General features: G+C 48.3%; 1 protein-coding gene across 1 annotated transcript in view; it reads right to left on the bottom strand.

The window, feature by feature from the left end:
• Positions 1 to 16625, bottom strand: part of CORO1C (coronin 1C) — a 94767-nt gene extending 78142 nt beyond the window's left edge. The window contains exon 1 of the mRNA XM_055404459.2: positions 16513 to 16625. The gene's annotated coding sequence lies outside the window, so the exon portion shown is untranslated. The remainder of the gene's footprint in view (positions 1 to 16512) is intronic.
• Between the last annotated feature and the right edge of the window lie 1008 nt (positions 16626 to 17633).

The following is a 17633-nucleotide window of genomic DNA, read 5'->3' as shown; positions in this document are numbered from 1 at the left end:
CTTCAGGGAATGGTTTTGAAGAATCAGTTTAGATTCAATGAATTAAGGCATGGCAAAGCATCCAGCATAGTGCCTGGCATTCAGAAGATATTTAAAACGTATTGATTCCCATCTCCCAGTTCTATAAATGATAAAATTAAAGCAAAATTTCCCAGGATATCAACTCCCCGCAGATGACACCACCATACCACAACCATGAAATATACTGAGAAGGATCCCAAGGCATTTGTCTTCTAGTTTTATCCTTAGGGTTGGAAGATGATTCTTGCACAGAAAGCATCCAAAGCCAGAAGCAATGCCATGTCTCCACCTCACCCCACACCTGACCCAAATGTGCTCAGTGAAGAGTTCCTACTTCCAGAAGCAGCTGGAAGATTGCGTAACTCTTTGAGGGGGAAAAAAAATCATCCCATTGTTCTTGAATCTATAGCAACCTCTTCACGGGTCTGAAAGGAAACCTTGGTCCTGTCCAAGTTGGCCCCAAATGGAGAGATTTAGGTGCAGGTAAGATGCATGTCTTAGACTCTGATGCTGGGAAAGGTTGGGGGCGGGAGGAGAAGGGGACGACCGAGAATGAGATGGCTGGATGGCATCACCGACTCTGTGGACATGAGTTTGAGTGTACTCCGGGAGTTGGTGATGGACAGGGAGGCCTGGCGTGCTGTGATTCATGGGGTCGCGGAGAGTCGGACACGACTGAGCGACTGAACTGAACTGAACTGAAGATGCATGATTTGTAAGTCTTCTGCTCTCAAAAGCTGGTGATTTCTGAAGTAGCCTTAAAAGAGAGACGCTAGATGAAGATGAATTTAGTGATCAGGAAAAAGAGGAATGGTCCCATATCCTACATGATACACATGCCAGCTCATGTATGAAGAAGAAAGAACTGTGAGACCTGCATTTGGAAGCGCCTAAGAAAATCTTTTTTTCTAGTTTCTCTTAATAGCAAATGGGGACCTTAGTCTTAGGTTGCCAGGGCAACACAGAAGCTGAGCTGCATTAGCCCTATGGAAGCATTAACAAATGATAAAACTATTAATTGAATGAAAGGCTGGAAGTAATCTCAGATTACTGGAATAATCTCAGTAGGCAAGACCCCTGCTTGAGTAACAGAAGAGGACAAAACTTGGGGAATATTAAAATTCACCCTCCATTGATCAGTTTTGATTCTCACTGCTTGGAGTGCTTCTTTCTGCAAAATAGAACTAGAAATGATTGATTGGCAATGGACAGGATGTCTTTTTCAAAAATTTATTTTACTGAAGTATAGTTGATTTATAACGTGTTAATTTCTACTGTATGTTATACATGCATATACATTCTTTTTCATATTCTTTTCCATTAGGGCTTATCACAGGACATTGAATATAGTTTGCTGTGCTATACAGTAGATCTTATTGTTTATCCATTCTATATATAATAGTCTGGAATGCCTTTCTTAATTTAAATGTTTGATTTTGAGATAATCGTAGGTACACATGCAAATATAAGAAATAATACAAAGAGATCATGTGCTTTTTACCCCAATGGTGTGCGCTTTGCTAAGTTGCTTCAGTTGTGTCCGATTCTTTGCAACCCATGGACTCTAGCCTGCCAGAGTCCTGAGTCCATGGGATTCTCCAGGCAAGACTACTGGAGTGAGTTACTATTTCCTCCTCCAGAGGATCTTCCTGACCCAGGGATCGAACCAGTGTCTCTTACATCTCCTGCATTGGCAGGTAGGTTCTTTAACCACTAGCACCACCTGGGAAGCCCTCCCCCGGTGGTAACATCTTGCAAAACTGGAGTATAATCTCACACTCTGGATATTTATATCTTGATACAAGATACAGAATATTTCCACCACCAGGAAGACCCCTGACATTGCCCTTTTACAGCCACCCCCACTTCCCTCCTGCCCCTATTCCCTCCTAACCTCAGGCAACAGCTCATCTGTTCTCAATTTCTGTAATCTTTGTAATTTTAAGAGTGATAAATGGGACTTCCCTGGTATTCCTCTGATTAAGAATCCACCTGTCAATGCAGGGGACCCAGCTTTGATCCTTGGTCCAGGAAGATCCCATATGCTGAGGGGCAACTAAGCCCATGTCCCACAGTTACTGAGCCTCTGGGCCCTAGAGCCCATGCTCTGCAACAAGAGAAGTCATTGCAATGAAAAACCTGTGCACCACAATGAAGAGTAGCCCCACTTGCTGCAGCTAGAGAAAACCCACTCACAGAAACGAAAGACCCAGTGCAGCCAAAAAGTATATAAATATTTTTTTTAAAAAAAGAATGACAAATGAATTCATATATTGTGCAACCCTAGGAGGCTGGCTTATTTTCACTCAGTATAACTCTCTGGAGATGCACTGAGACTGTTACATGTTTGTTCCTTATTACTTTTTGTTAGTTTTTCGTTTTTCTTTTGTCCCTTATTATGACTAAGTAATATTCCATAAATAGTAGAATTTGTTTAACCCTTTATCCATTGAAGAATGTCTGGGCTGTTTCCTGTTTAGGATCATTTGTTATGAATAAAGCTGCTATGAACACTATACATATTCATGTACATGTTTTTGTGTGAACACAGGTCCTCATTTCTCCTGGAAAAATGTCCAAGAGTTTAATTGCTGGGTCATATGGTACAGGGAGACCTCAGAGATACTGTAGGTTCAGTCTTAGACCACCATAATGAGTCCATGCACAACAGCCCTATTGGATTGAGCTGACAGTAGAAACTTTGATGTGATGACTGGCCCTGCCATTTCCTGGCTCTGACATCTTGGACAAGTCATGTTACCTCCCTGGGCTTCAGCTTCCTTATCTCTTCAATGGGGAGAAATAACATTAACCTATGATTATGTTTGTGAGTGTACCTGCTACAGATCTTCAATACAAGTAAATACTATGATGGAGCTTGTACTTATTAAGTACATACTGCTCACCAGGCCCAGAGTTAACCAACTGGCCAGACACTAACTCTTTGACTCTTCATAAGTTGACAGGAAATAATATGGCTTTTTAAAAATCAGCGTTTTACAGAGGTGGAAACAGGTTTGTTACGCAGTAAGAACTGATAAAAACTGAAAAGACCTCAGTAGAGGCATTCCATGTGGGCTCAGTAATTCCATTCTCAGAAATTTAACCTAAGGCAATAATCATGGCGACAGGCAAAAACACAATCAACTCTCATTACTCAAGAGAGATATTCTATAAAGTCACCACAAACACTCAATGAGCGAATATTGAATCACTGCTTCTGGGAGAAATATAAAATTAGGTTCCCACAGGCTTCTGGTCGCATGTTCGCCAACCAATCATATATAACATGGCTTTATGTGTGCTTCTGTTTGAAGACATCTTATTTAACATGTACATTGTTAAAATATATACGTGCGAGTGTGTGTGTGTGTGTAGTTGATTCGACTTCCCAGGTGGTGCAGTAGTAAAGAACCTGCCTGCCAATGCAGGAGATGCGGGTTTGACCCCTGGGTTAGGAAGACTCTCTGGAGAAGGAAATGACAACCCACTTCTTGCCTGGGAAATTCCGTGGACAAAGGTCCCTGGCGGGCTACAGTCCATGGGGTCTCAAAGAGTTGGACATGACTGACCAACTGAGCACACACGCACGCACAGAGCTGATTCACCAACATTGGACTGACAGCCAATAACAGCGCAGCTCATGCCTGAATGAAACTAACACATGGATTTTCTCCATAAGGCACCGGAAAGTCTTCCTGTCCTTAGTTACTCTAAACAGCACTTTATCACTACTCGGGTGCCATTATAAGTAGCAAAATCATGACGAAACACACAAATGCTAAAAATGTGGTACTCGATTTATAGGGAAAGGATACTTGTTTACAGTACGAACTGAAACAAGCAGACAGAGCTTTACCTCCTTCAACCTCAGCTGGCAACCTGTGCATTGAGTAACTCAAATTTTTTTCCACTCTGCATGCGCACACGCCCACGAATGACTAATAAAGGACAGTGAGTATGGTTTTGTGGGGGGTCACAAATTTTAATGAGTAGCTGAATTTGAAAATATAGAGTCCACAAATAATGAGGATGAACTGTTTATGTGGAAGAATGCTTATCACACGGCTATCTGCTAGGGAAACTGCCCTCAAGGGAAACAGTGAGACGAGATGGATTAATATCAATACACTCCAGGGTAGGAACTGGACAGAAGGCTATAAATGAGGGACATGATCAGAAAGACAGATAGGGCTAGGCACTGGAGACAGTACACAGCAGCCAGAAATGTCTGCAGCTCACCCTGGAGGCAAAAATGACTTCCCATAACCCAACCACTGCCTTCCCCTTTCATGGGGTCCATAGTCTCTGCCTCCATGTGTCCAGGTAACACCTGGACAGCATAAATCAAGGAGTGTGGCTTCATCCTTTTCCCCCGTGAATCCCATTTCCACCAGGAGCCACAGGAGGTTTTTAAGCAGGAAAAATAAAAAAATTTTATGGAAGAATATTTGTTGTTTCATGATACATAAAAATGTTCCAGACACTGTTAGATGAAAAAGGCAGGTCAGAAAACAGTATGTCCTGTTTTCATAAAACACACATTTTGTAATTGTATTTTTGCATCTGTGCTCATCAGTTATACTGGCCGGTAATTTTCTTTACACATACTATAATAGAAATTATCTCTGAGTGACAGGATCCCACTTATGGGTGAGTTTCCATTTTACACTTCCTGTTTTGTGTTTTCTACTTCTTTTGCAAAGTTCATTCAATGATATAAATTTTGAAAAAAGTTATCTTTTTAAAGGGAAAGGAGAAATTCTACAAATTCAAGGTGTTCTCTCCAGACTCCAAGCCCAGTGTCAACCTCTGACAACCTCAGAAGAACCCCAGTTGGAACAATTTCTCCAGACAATGCTCCTGTAAAGAGTTTCCAAAATTTAAACATGAATTTTGGCCAAAAAAAAAAAAAATCCCTCATCTGCGTCAATCTCATTACTGAGATTGAGGTTTATTACAAACCTTGCAACTGCCCAGGCAGTCTGCAGCAGCAAGAGCTGCAGCTTCCAAAGCTCAGCCTGGCCTCCCCTTGCAAATCAGGTGCCTCCGCCTCACATGAGAAGGGGACTATTGTCCATAATAGCAACAGGACAGGAAAGGCTTAGACCAGAGGTTCTCAACCAGGCGGGGCGCAGTGTTGCTCCCCACTTCCTCCCCGGGACATGTGGCATTGTCTGGAGACATTTTGGGTTGTCACAACTAGGAGGGCACTACTAGCATCTAGTGTGTATAGATCAGACATGCTGCTTGATATCCTGCAGTGCACAGGACAGGCCCCCTCCCAGCCCACAACAGAAAAGGCTTAGGTCCCAGGAGCCAGCAGTGGTGAGACTGAGAAACCCTGGGTCAAACACGTACCGTGCTGCGCTTAGGTTCTCAGTTGTTGTCCGACTCTTTGCGACCCCATAGACTGTAGCCCACCAGGATCCTCTGTCCATGGGGATTCTCCAGGCACAAATACTGGAAAGGGTTGCCATGCCCTCCTGCAGGGGATATTCCCAACCTAGGGATCAAACCCAGATCTCCCATATTGCAGGTGGATTCTTTACCGTCTGAGTCACCAGAGAAGCCAACATAGAACCTTATTAAGTCTGGCTGGACCAGGGGATTTACAGGAAAGATCCCATTTAATCCTCATAGCAATCCTACCTAGGAGATAGGGCCCATTACTCGCCCATTTTACAGAAGAAGAAACTGAGACTTCTGCTCGGCAGGAAACCTGAGATTATGACTCCATCTTGCAGAATCAGAAATCGTGTTGAAGGAAGGGGACTTCCCTGGGTGGTCCAGTGTTTAAGATTCCACACTTCCAATGCAGGATATGCAGGTTCGATCCCTGGCTGGGGAACTAAGATCCCACATGCTGCAAGGTGCAGTCAAAAACAAAACAAGAATCATGTAGTAGGAATTTGTGGGCAGTCCAATGATTGGGACCAGGGACCATGGGTCTTGGTTGGGACCTGGTTGGGTCCAGTGCTTTCACTGGTAAGGATGAGGTTCGATCTCTGGTCGGGGAACTAAGATCCCACGTGCCATACAGCGTGGTGCAGCAAAAAAAAAAAAAAAATTTTTTTTCCTAACTCAGCACCTGCACTCTTCTCTCCCCACACCCTGTACCCAAACTGCTGAGACACTGTTGTCTCAGGGCTGCATTTGGGACTTAATGGGTGCTGTGCTCTCGTACAGAATCAGAACTCCCTGAACACGCAGAGGGACATCATACCAGCCTGCAGTTCTCGGAGCCACAGGAGCCCCTGTCGAGTGGTTTGGATTTGTTCCCTTTTTCTTTACAGGTTTCAGTGTTAGTCCCCATCAGTGGCTACCTTTCCCAGCAGAAGAGCTGGTTGGAGGATCATCTCTCTTCCCCAAGGAAGTGTACCTCCATTTCTGAGAGGCGAGAAAATCGGCTTTTCCCAAAGGGAGGCTGAGATGGGAGAACAAATGCTCTGAGACACAGATGCTTTTGCCTCCAAAACTGCTGGTAGTAGGAAGGAACCGTGTAAAGTGGGAGTCTAGGGAGCTCTCCCTCCGTGTCTGCAGGATGCAGAAATTCTTCCAGCTGATGTATTCCCGGTGCCTAGAACAGTGCCTGGCTGTGTTGGTTGCTCAGTTGTATCTGACTCTGTGACCCTATGGATGGTAGCCTGCCAGCCTTCTCTGCCTATGGAATTCTGCAGGCAATAATACCGTGGGTAGCTATTCCCTTCTCCAGTAGATCTTCCCCACCCAGGGATGGTACCATTTCACTGGGGGGCCCTCAAATGTTCGCCAGTCCCCTCTGTGTCCTCGTCACCTGTTCTGCATATCTCATGGCCAGCAATGCAGGCATGTAGGACCTTTCTAAAATATGGATCAATGAAAAAGTACTTTCCTTGTAGAAGGTGGAATAAAACAGCATAAAAAGAAAAAGCACGCAGCAACTTTGTTTACAGGGTACACGCTATGCCACAGACTTTAGGTACAGCTCTCTTCATGCTTTGCCTCATTTTATCCTCCCCTAAACCCCATGAAATGAAAGTCACTCAGTCATGCCTGACTCTTCGAGACCCCATGGATTCTCCAGGCCAGAATACTGGATTTGGTAGCCTTTCCCTTCTCCAGGGGACCTTCCCAACCCAGGTCTCCTGCATTGCAGGCAGATTCTTTACCATTTGAGCCACCAGGGAAGCCCAAGAATACTGGAGTAGGCAGCCTATCCCTTCTCCAGTGGATCTTCCCAACCCAGGAATCAAACCAGAGTTTCCTGCACTGCAGGTGGATTCTTTACCAGCTGAGCTAACAGGGAAGCCCAATAGTATGAGAAGTAGCTGGAATATGGACGTTATATTCTGTATTATTAAAAAATAAATAAATAAAGCTGCAGAGTTAAAAAGGCTTCCTAGGTAGTGCAGTGGTAAAGAATATGCCTGCCAATGTGGGAGACACAAGAGATGCAGGTTCAATCCCTGGGTGGGGAAGATCCCCTGGAGAAGGGAATGGCATCCCACTCCAGTATTCTTGCCTGGGAAATCCCATGGACAGAGGAGCCTGGCGGGCTACAGTCAATGGGGTCACAAAGAGCTGGACACAACTCAGCAACTGAGCACACATGTGCACACAGAGAGTTAAAAGAACACTGGCTGAGGACTCAGATTGCCTGGGTTTAAATCCTGGCCAGGCCATTTACTAGTGAAAGATCTAACCTCCCTGTGCCACGCCTTCCCCATCTGCAAAATGGGAATGTGATACTAGCAGCTGCTTCATAGGGCTGTTATGAAGACTAAGTGAGTTAATGAGTATACACACTGAAAACAAGGTCCGGCACGCCGCTGGCACTCAGGGCATGCCAGCTGCTGTCATTAACACTGCTTCACGCGTGAAGACACTGAGGCTCAAAGATACGCCTGCACTAATTAATTTCACTTAGCTAGTTGATGGTGAGCAGAATCGTGGACCCTGGTCTGACAGACTCGCGTAACAGCTCCACCACTCCTGGAAGTTCCAGGACCATCTGCCCACCACCCAGGGTCCTGCCTCTGCCGCCAGAGTTCCAGCCCCAGAGTCAAGCGAGGACTTGCTCTGTCAGTTCCTAGCTACACAAATGGATTACAGAATGGTTCCTCAGAAATCCACGCCCAGCCCTTAAAACCCATGAGAAAGACCTGGTTACGGCGATTATAAAACTGCATTGCAATCATTTGCTTTTCTGATCATCTTCCCTCACAGAAATAGCTACTGTATATTACAGGTCTGTGTGCTGAGTGTCCTTAGGCAGACACTGTCTTGTTTAATCTGCACAATAAGCCAGGAAGGCGCATTGATTAGACCTAGTCTACAGATCAAGAACGGAGGCTCTGACTGCTGCAGGCATGTGTGTGCAGTCACACAGTCGGGATTCAAGTAGGAATCTGTCTTGTTTTGTGATGTGGGCTCATTCGAGGCATTGTATTACTGTATTACCAACAGTAACAAAGTCCGTACTCATTAGAAACAGACTCACAGACCCAGGGAACAGATTTGTGGTTGCCATGGGGCAGGGGGAGGGATGAGTAAAGAGTTTGGGATTAGGAGATGCAAACTATTATATATAGGATGGATGAACAACAAGGTCCTACTGTCTAGCACAGGGAACTATATTCAATATCCTGTGATAAACCATAATGGAAAAGAATATGAAAAATAATATATATTATATACAGATATATAACCAAATTGCTTTACTATACTAAAGAAATTAACACAACATTGTAAATCAACTATACTTCAATAAAATTAAAAATATACGTATATGAGTCTGTCGTATTTCCTGATGTGAGCTCATTTGAGGCCCTGTGGGACCTTCTACTACCAACCATAAGGAACTCAGTACTTGTTAATTCACGCCAGGTTCTAGGTCCAGAACCAACTGTTTCATAGGCATATCTCATGTAAACCTCAAACCATTGCAAACAGATACTACTGTCATCTTTTCCTTTTAGAAGAGGCGACTGAAGCTGAGAGAAGGGCAGAAACCAGTCCAGGGTTACACAGTTTGTTAGACAGGTTAGCTGGGATTTGAACCCAGTACAAACTGTTACAACCATGGACATTTTACACCATTTGCTGCCTCTGTGAATAACTTCAAGCACAAAAACCATGACTTACACGCCTCTGAATCATCTCAACGGTGTCTGAGATGCTAAATAAATATTTACTGAGCATATTAATGATTGAATGAATGGAGCACTTGGTGTTTCTCCCAGTGCTCAGGCAGGTTCCCCAGGTCTGTGCATCACGTGGGGAATCTTCGCAGCACGTGAGTCAGAGAAATGGAAGCCGCCTTGCTCATGATAACCCTTCTTTGAGTTGCATGGCCTCTGGTGAAACAGTCCTCACGAGCCAGATGTTTTTATCTTTGATACTTTCAAAAGCTTTTGAGAATCCAGAGAAAGCAAGGAGCAATTAACTGACAACAGACTGGGCTTTCTCTGCTGTGCAACGCAGGTTATTAGAAGGTTTAGCTGGGCGCAGAAGCAAGTTGTGAACATCTTTCCCTGAAAGGGCTCAAGGCCACAAATCAAAAGCCAATCTGCATATGGGAACAGCCTGGAAAGGGCTGTTGGTCACATACGGGTGTGTGTGTGTTTTCAGTCATTTCAGTCGTGTCCGACTCTTTGTGACCCCACGGACTGTAGCCTGCCAGGTTCCTTTGTCCATGGGGATTCTCCAGGCAAGAATACTGGAGTGGGTTGCCACTTCCTCCTCCAGGGGATCTTCCTGACCCGGGGATCGAACCAGCGTCTCTTGATTCTCCTGCATTGGCAGGTGAGTTCTTTACCACTAGCGCCACCTGGGAAGCTTTGGTCACATGTGGGGCTTTCCAATATACTCCGCATCTCCAGAGCTAATGGGAACTCCTATCAAGAGGCCACTTTCAATCATCAGGTCAACTACATGTCAAAGTCAGTGCTGACAATCTGGCAATATAAAAAGGAAAGAAAAAAAATGGCACTCTCCATCATGCGTCTAAAGAATGCTCTGGTCTTCGGTTCAGCATATTATTAACCTACGGCTGTGAAACAAACTACCCACAACAGGTTGGCTTAAAACAGAAATATCATTTATCACGTCTGGTGGACTGGAGATCTGGAAGAAGCCTCCACTGCGTGGTTCCGGCTCAGGGCTTCTCATGAGTTTAAAGTCGGGTGAAAGCCAGGGCTGCAGTCAGTGGAAGGCTTGCCTGAGACCCCCACTTCCATTTCCAAATTGGTCCACATGCATGGTCGACAAACAGGGGGGCTGTTGGTGTGAGGCCTCAGTTCCTCCTCAGGTCTGATTGAGTATCCTCAGCACATGGCGGTTGGCTTCTCCAGACTGAGGGATTCAAGAAACCAAGGCAGAGGCTGCAATGCTTTGTATAACTTAGATTGAAAGTCACACACTGTTGGGACTTCCCTGGTGGTCCAGTGGCTAAGGCTCCTCCCTCCCAATGCAGGGGGCCTGGGTTTGATTCCTGGTCAGGGAACTAGATCTCCCAAGCCAAAACTAAGATCCCACATGCTGCAACTAAGACCCACTGCAGCCAAACAGATTAAATAAAAATGTGAAAAAGAAAGTCACGCTGTCCACTCAGGTCAGCATAAGTCAGTATGGAAGACAGCACAAACTCTGGGACTATTAGGAGATGTGGATGGCTGGGAGGGTCCCTTGGAGGTAGGTTGCCATTTCTGAGAACCAGGTCTAAGGAAAGATGGCAGCTGCTCCAAATGATTTTAGGCACAGAGCTGTTTGTCACAGCATCGTTTACAACAGTAAGCAATTGTAAACAATCTATGTGTCCTTCTACATTCAGATAGGCTGAGCTGGCTTCAGCACTCAGACCCAGAGAGGAAGTGGGAGGACATTATCTCACTCTGAGCAATGGCTCTTTCTGCGGGTGGGCGTGGGGCTGAGTCACATAGGTATAAAACTGAGGCTCAGAGCGCCCCGATGTGGGACTGCATGAGGAGGAAGGAGAGCTCTTCACTGACAAATCCATCCTGCTAGGTTCTTTCTCCTCGACACCCCCAGAAAACGGAAACCGAGCACTTAAGCTTGAGTACCTGTATGGCCGAAACACCCTCTTAACCAGGCTATCTTTCCAGAGGCTTAGCAGCCTGCTGTAGGGTTTGATCTCAAGAAGCAGCCTGCCCAGCTCAACATCAGGGGCCAGCTCTCATCCACTTCTCCAATCTTCTCTGTCACCTGCACTGATTAAGACTCCGAAGGTTCTCTCCGGTATCCAGGGCTGGAAGGGCCGCGGGAGATGCCTTCTCCTGTTAATCACCAACAGACGTTTATCCCTTACTCCCTCTCCCTCCACCAGTCCAGTGGAAAATGGCCAGCCATTTTCCTGACCTTCCCCCCACCCCTGCCTCCAACACAGTAATTATCAGAGATTGCAAAGAAAATGAGACCATTTCTGGAAGAAATCTATGGCTCCATCTGTCCCTATTTCCCTACGGCTTCCAGATCTGGAAAAGTTTTTAGTGGAGGCACACACGGGTTTGTCTAGCCAGACTTCTGCGGTCTCCCTGCAGATAAAACTGAGCCTGGGAGAATTCCATCCCTAAGGGAGAAGAGAATGAGAGCCTGAGAGAACTGGATGGCAACTCTTCCTCTGCCTCAGTCAGCAAACCAGAGGTGAAAGAGAAAAAGAAGCCTTCCTGCTATAATCTGAACAGAGATGAAGCAGTTTGGCACTTAAGCACAGGTTTTGGCAGTAAATGGACCTCATCTTGATTTCCGTCTCGGCCAAAGACATGCTGAGTGGCCTCGGGCAGGTTGCTTTGTCTCTCTGTGGCTCCCTTGCCTCTCTTTGAAAAGGGCAAAGTAAGAGGGTCTACATGGGCTTCCCTGGTGGTTCAGTGGTAAAGAATCCGCCTGCCAATGCAAGAGACGTGGGTTTGATCCCTGGGTCGGGAAGATCTCCTGGAAGAGGGCATGGCAACTCACTTCAGTATTCTTGCCTGGAGAATCCCCATGGACAGAGGAGCCTGGCGGGCTACAGTTCTTGGGGTCTCAAAGATTCTGACACGACTGAGCACACATGCACACACGCTGAAGAGAGCCTACCTCTCATGGGTGCTGTGAGGTGTAACGAGATTGCATTTAAAGGCTTAGCAAAGTGTATGGCACAAAACGTGAGCATAGTGAATGGTCCTCAGGATTAAAATGGGGCAGTCCCAGTGAAAGGAGGGCTTCCCTTGTGGCTCAGCTGGTAAAGAATCTGCCTGCAATGCGGGAGACCTGGGTTCGATCCCTGTGTTGGGAAGATCCCCTGGAGAAGGGAACGGCTACCCACTCCAGTATTCTGGGCTGGAGAATTCCATGGACTGTATAGCCCACGGGGTTGCAAAGAGTCGGACACGCCTGAGCGACTTTCACTTTCGGACCCACGGACACCGTCCTCGGGAGCCGCGCCGCCAGCATGCGTGTGCTGTCAGTCTGGAGACTCCAGCGCCAAACGAGCGGCGCCTCCTGCTCTTTCCTTCTGGCTGAATGGTCCCCGCTTGGGGATCGCGGTGCTCCTTTATCACTTTACGGTTTGCTGAGCCCCAGAGGAGGAAGAGTCTGGGACACACCCTGGGGTCAGAGCCAGAGGGGCCAGATTCAAGACCCGGGCCTGCTGGCCTAGACAGAGCCTCTGCAGAACTAGGAGAAGGTGGCCAGAGTGCCGGGGGCAGACTGCTGAATGCCCCTGACCTCAGTCTCTTCATCGCTGAAGTGGCGATAAATAAGACACAGCCACCCGGCTGGTATGTTGAGGTCAGCCACTGGATTGCTTGTAGACGGTCAAGCAGGGTTCAAACCCCACTTAACAGACCTCACTGAATTAACTGCACCTGTTCCTCCTCCCCCTGGTCTTTAAGACACCCCACCCCATTTCCCTGTGACCCGTGACCCAGCTTGGGTTTTTCCCATCTCCAAGAAAAAAATTCCCTTCCTCCACCCAGCATCGCCTTCAGTAACAGCCTTAACTCTTTCACCAACAAGCTTCTCGAGACTTGCAGCCATTTCTTCAATCCCAGTTGGCCGGGCCAGCTGTCAGTGTCCTCTTCTCTCTCTCTCTCTCTCCCTCCCACACCCCGAATCATCTCTTTCCAAAGTCACCAGAAACCTGGCTGCACCCAGGGCTGGCTGGTCCTGGTTGACAGGTGCCTAGTGATCCTGGCCCTGCAAGCACTGCTTGCCCCTGGCTTTGCTGCTGCTGCTACTCTGGCTATGTCATCTCCCGGGCACTGGCCCCAGCCCCTTCTTCTTTATCTGCATCCTCTCCCGGGATGGGGGCACGGCATCTCTTCTCAAACCTCTACCTGGCCCACACCTCACTGCCGGCCTCCGGGCACCAAAATCCACTGGCCTCCCGGACATCTCCACGTGGCCACGGCAAAAGCACCCAGACGTGAGCTCATCCTTGTCCCCCACCCCCACCTGCCTCCCTCCCAGGTCCTCACCTTGGGCAACAGCCCCACCGTCCCCTCAGCTGCCCGAGCCAGAGCCGAGGTGCCGTCCTTGGCTCTTGAACCAGTCACCTCACTGTCAGTTCAGCCTCCTGCCGGCCTCCCGAGGTCATCCTCTCATCTTCATCCCCATGACCTCACTCAAATCCAGCCCTTTTGTCCCTCCAGTGGTCTTTTATTGACTGCCAGCTGTGTTTCCAGCAGCATGGGAGGCCCTGGTCACTGGCATCTCTCACTGGATTCCTGGCACCCCATCTTCACTGGTCTCCTCCTCCGACAACATTTTCCTCCCAGAACCCTGAGTGACCTCTCCAGCACAGCGCTGTCCACAGAACTTCTTGCAGTGATGAAAATATTCTGTATCTGTGCTGTCCAGTATGGTGACCAATGTAGGCACTGCGCACCTGAAATGTGACTAGTGCAATGAGGAACTGAATTACTAAAAAAAAAATGCTCATTATTTGGCTGCTCCAGGTTTTAGCTGCGACAGGCAGGATCTTCAGTTGTGGCGTTTGAACTCTTAGCTGTGTCACGTGGGATCTAATTCCCTGACCAGGGATGGAACCCGGGTCCCTTAAATCGGGAGCTCAGAGTCTTAGCCACTGGACCACCAGGGAAGTCCCAGGAACTGAATTTTTACTTTAGTGAACCATGTGTGTATTAGTCATCTTGGGCTGACTAATGACTAATACAGTCATAAAAAATATCACACTGGGAGACTGAAAAAAAAGAAGCTTATTGGACTTCCGTGATGGCTCAGTGGTTAAGACTCCACATTTTCAATGCAGGGGGCACCAGTTCTATCCCTAGCTGAGGAAGTTATGATGCTGCACAGTAGAGCCAAAAAAAAAAAGGAAACTTTTTGTCTTAGAGCTCCAAAAGCTGGGGAGTCCAAATTTAAGGTGCCAATTCAGTTCCTGGTTTGACCTGTTCTCCTGGCTTATAAACGATATCCTCACATGATAGAAAGCTCTGAGCCTCTTCCTGTTCTTATAAGGGCACCAGCCCTATACAGTTAGGGGTTCACCCTTGTTGTTGTTTAGTTGCTAAGTCACGTCCGGCTCTTTTGCAACCCCATGGACTGTAGCCCGCCGGGCTCATCTGTCCATGGGGTTTCCCAGGCAAGAATACTCGAGTGGGTTGCCATATCCTTCTCCAGGGGATCTTCCCGACCCAGGGATCGAACCCAGGTCTCCTGCATTCTTTACCTTTCTACTGGATTCTTTACCACTGAGCCACCAGGGAAGCTCCAGGGCCTCCTACCCTTATGACCAGATTTACTCTTTATCACCCTCATAGGTCCCATACATGGGTACTTGGCTTCAACGTGACTTTGGGGGAGAGGCAGAAATATCCAGTCCATGACAATGGGGCTGGGGGCAACCACACTGAACAATGGGGTTCAGGAGGGAAAGTCAATCATGCCCTTCCAGAGTCTGCAACCTCCTCAGCTCCTCAGTGCCCTCAGGATCAAGTCCAGACCCCGGACAATGGCCTACAAGGCCCTGCAGAGTCTGCACCTGGCTCATCATTCTAGCCCAGGGGTCCCCAGCCTCGGGGATCTAGTGCCTAATGATCTGAGGTGGAAGCGATGTACTAATAATAGAAATAAAGTGCACAATAAAAGCAACGCACTTGAACCATCCCCAAATCATTCCCCCATCCCAGTCTGTGGAAACATTGTCTTCCACGAAACCGGTCCCTGGTGCCAAAAAGGTTGGGGACCGCTGCTCTAGCCTCTACTTGCTATCCTGACTGCTGAGAGTCTGCAGAAGCCAGAGCTCTGGCCCCCATCGCTGGGCCTCTACACCAGAACCCTCCTCCACCCAGAACATGTTTCACCTCCAGATCCCCACACAACTCCCACTTCTCCACCTCACTCTGATTCCCAAATCAGGGATTCCCCTTTAGACATCTGTGAGGGCACTTCCTCCACTGTGTGTGGAAGCTGTGAGCAACAGTGACAGGCTGGGCCAGTGACACAATGTCCACATCCATGGTCCCTCCTCCCAAGGATGTTCCCCAGGGATAAGGCAGAACGGTGGTCTCAGGGACCTGAGGGTGCTGACCGGAAACAGGAGCAAGGACCCCTTGACCTCTCCTCTGGGAAGCCAGCCCTTGTGGGGTTCAAGCAGATGATCTGAGGAGGAAGTGCTTCAGTGGGATGAGCATGGGGCTTTGAAGTCAGGCCTCGGGGGTGGGGGGTTTCTGGGCGGCCCCATTTCTGCAACTCTCATTCACCCACTCAATCCTAAAGGAAATCAACCCTGAATATTCATTGGAAGGACTGATGCTGAAGCTCCAATACTTTGGCCACACAATGCAAAGAACTGACTCATTAGAAAAGACCCTGATGTTGGGAAAGATTGAAGGCAGGAAGAGAAGGGGACAACAGAGGACAAGGTGGTTGGATGGCATCACCAATTCGATGGACACAAGTTTGAGCAAGTTCCGGGAGATGGTGAAAGACAGGGAAGCCTAGTGTGCTGCAGTCCATGTGGTTGCAAAGAGTCGGACAGGACTGAGTGACTGAACAACAACATCCACCCACTCATGACCCTCTTTTGGCGGTGGGGCATGCCAAGCAGCATGTGGGATCTAGTTCCTCCACCAGGGATCAAACCCATGGCCCCTCCAGTAGAAGTGCAGAGACTTAAGCATTAGACCAGCAGGGAAGTCCCATGATCTCATTTCCATATCAGTCAAATGGGTAACAGCACCTCCCAGGAGGGTTACTGTGAGAATTCATTAAGGGAAAGCAGGTTCGAACAGACCAGGCACTGTTATAATCCTACAGGCAGAGCCTTTCACAAAATGAAGTCTCCTCTTTGAGTTTTAAGGTGGAAGGCCTAGCTCAAAGCCATGGTGGCAGACAAAAGGAAACTGAGGGTCAGAGAGGATCTGAAGTCACTGACAAATGGGCAGCGGTACTGAGATGCCCAGCAGGTGCCCAGATGCCCCCAAGGAGTAACTGCCCAAACAGCCTGTAGGTCCAATGGAGGGAAGGGACACTCCCCAAAGTGCTCACCTTTTCGAGTGGAGGGTTCTGTCTTCTACCTTTCGGACCTTGAAACTAGTGGGTCCTCACGTGGGGAGACCGAGACGGCTCCCGGTACCTTGGTGGGCTCCCTGGAGATGGTGCACCTGGACGCCAGGAGTCCGGAAGGCGCACTGAGAGTGCTCTCTCCTCCAGACTGTACACGACGGACCCAGTGGGTCCGGGTGCGGGGTAGCCCCAGGGAGGAGGCCGGGTGGGCGGCGCTGCTCCGGCCGCACCCCGTGGGCGGGGCTTCAGGAGGTAACGCCCCGCCCCGCCCCGCCCCCGAGGCTGCAGAGGACAGCTGGATGCTCATTTGCCACCGGGGCAGGCTTCTTGACTAAGGGGTGGTCGATAAGGATGACAGGGTTTCCCCTTCCCATACTTTGGAAGTAGATGCTGCTGATATGGTGTCCACCACCCCCACCTCTCATCCCAGGGTGAGGGAGGCGACCAAACACCCCAACCCACATAACTCAGGGTTCCTCCATTGTCCACTCTCTGCTCCTTTATTCAACAAACAGATATGGGTCTGCGGTCAAGACGCTTCTTCCCACCACTGTGTGATTGGAGCAAGTAATTAACGTCACCTCGCTGAGCCTCAGCCTCCTCATCTGTAAAATGAGGGTGACAACAATACCACTTTCATAGCTTTTTCAGGATTTATTGAGAAAACGAGTAAGGCCCTCAGCAAGGGAGGCTATTCCTGTTGACACTCTGCTCCATTCCACCCTCTCCATCCCCTCAGCCCAGGAGACCCCCTGTCTGTCTACCCAGAGGCCCAGCCCTGCTGGTATTTGGGGCTGTGCAGGGGAAATAGCTAAAGCCACAACTGAAACCAGCAAGATATAGTCTCTGTGACCTTGGAAAACACACTGGCCCTCTCTGGGTCTCAGCTTCTCCATCTATGGAAGACAAGAGCTGTGCCATGAAAAGTGAGAGACAGCCATACCTGGTGCATCTATGCAGTGCCAACTGTGTGCTCCACACTTCACCTGCATCCCAGCAACTCTAGGGGGCTTGCCAGCAGCAGCAGCAGCAGCCACATTGTACAGGAAGAGAGGCTCAGAGAGGTGGGGTGACGTGTCCACGGTCACACAGCCAGGAGTAGG

The sequence above is a fragment of the Moschus berezovskii genome, chromosome 19 (assembly GCF_049115385.1).
Source record: "Moschus berezovskii isolate FMDL1 chromosome 19, NW_MosBer_1.0, whole genome shotgun sequence".
Classification (NCBI taxonomy): Eukaryota; Metazoa; Chordata; class Mammalia; order Artiodactyla; family Moschidae; genus Moschus; species Moschus berezovskii.
Note: the sequence above shows the minus strand (reverse complement) of the source record. Positions and strands in the feature narration are given on the sequence as shown.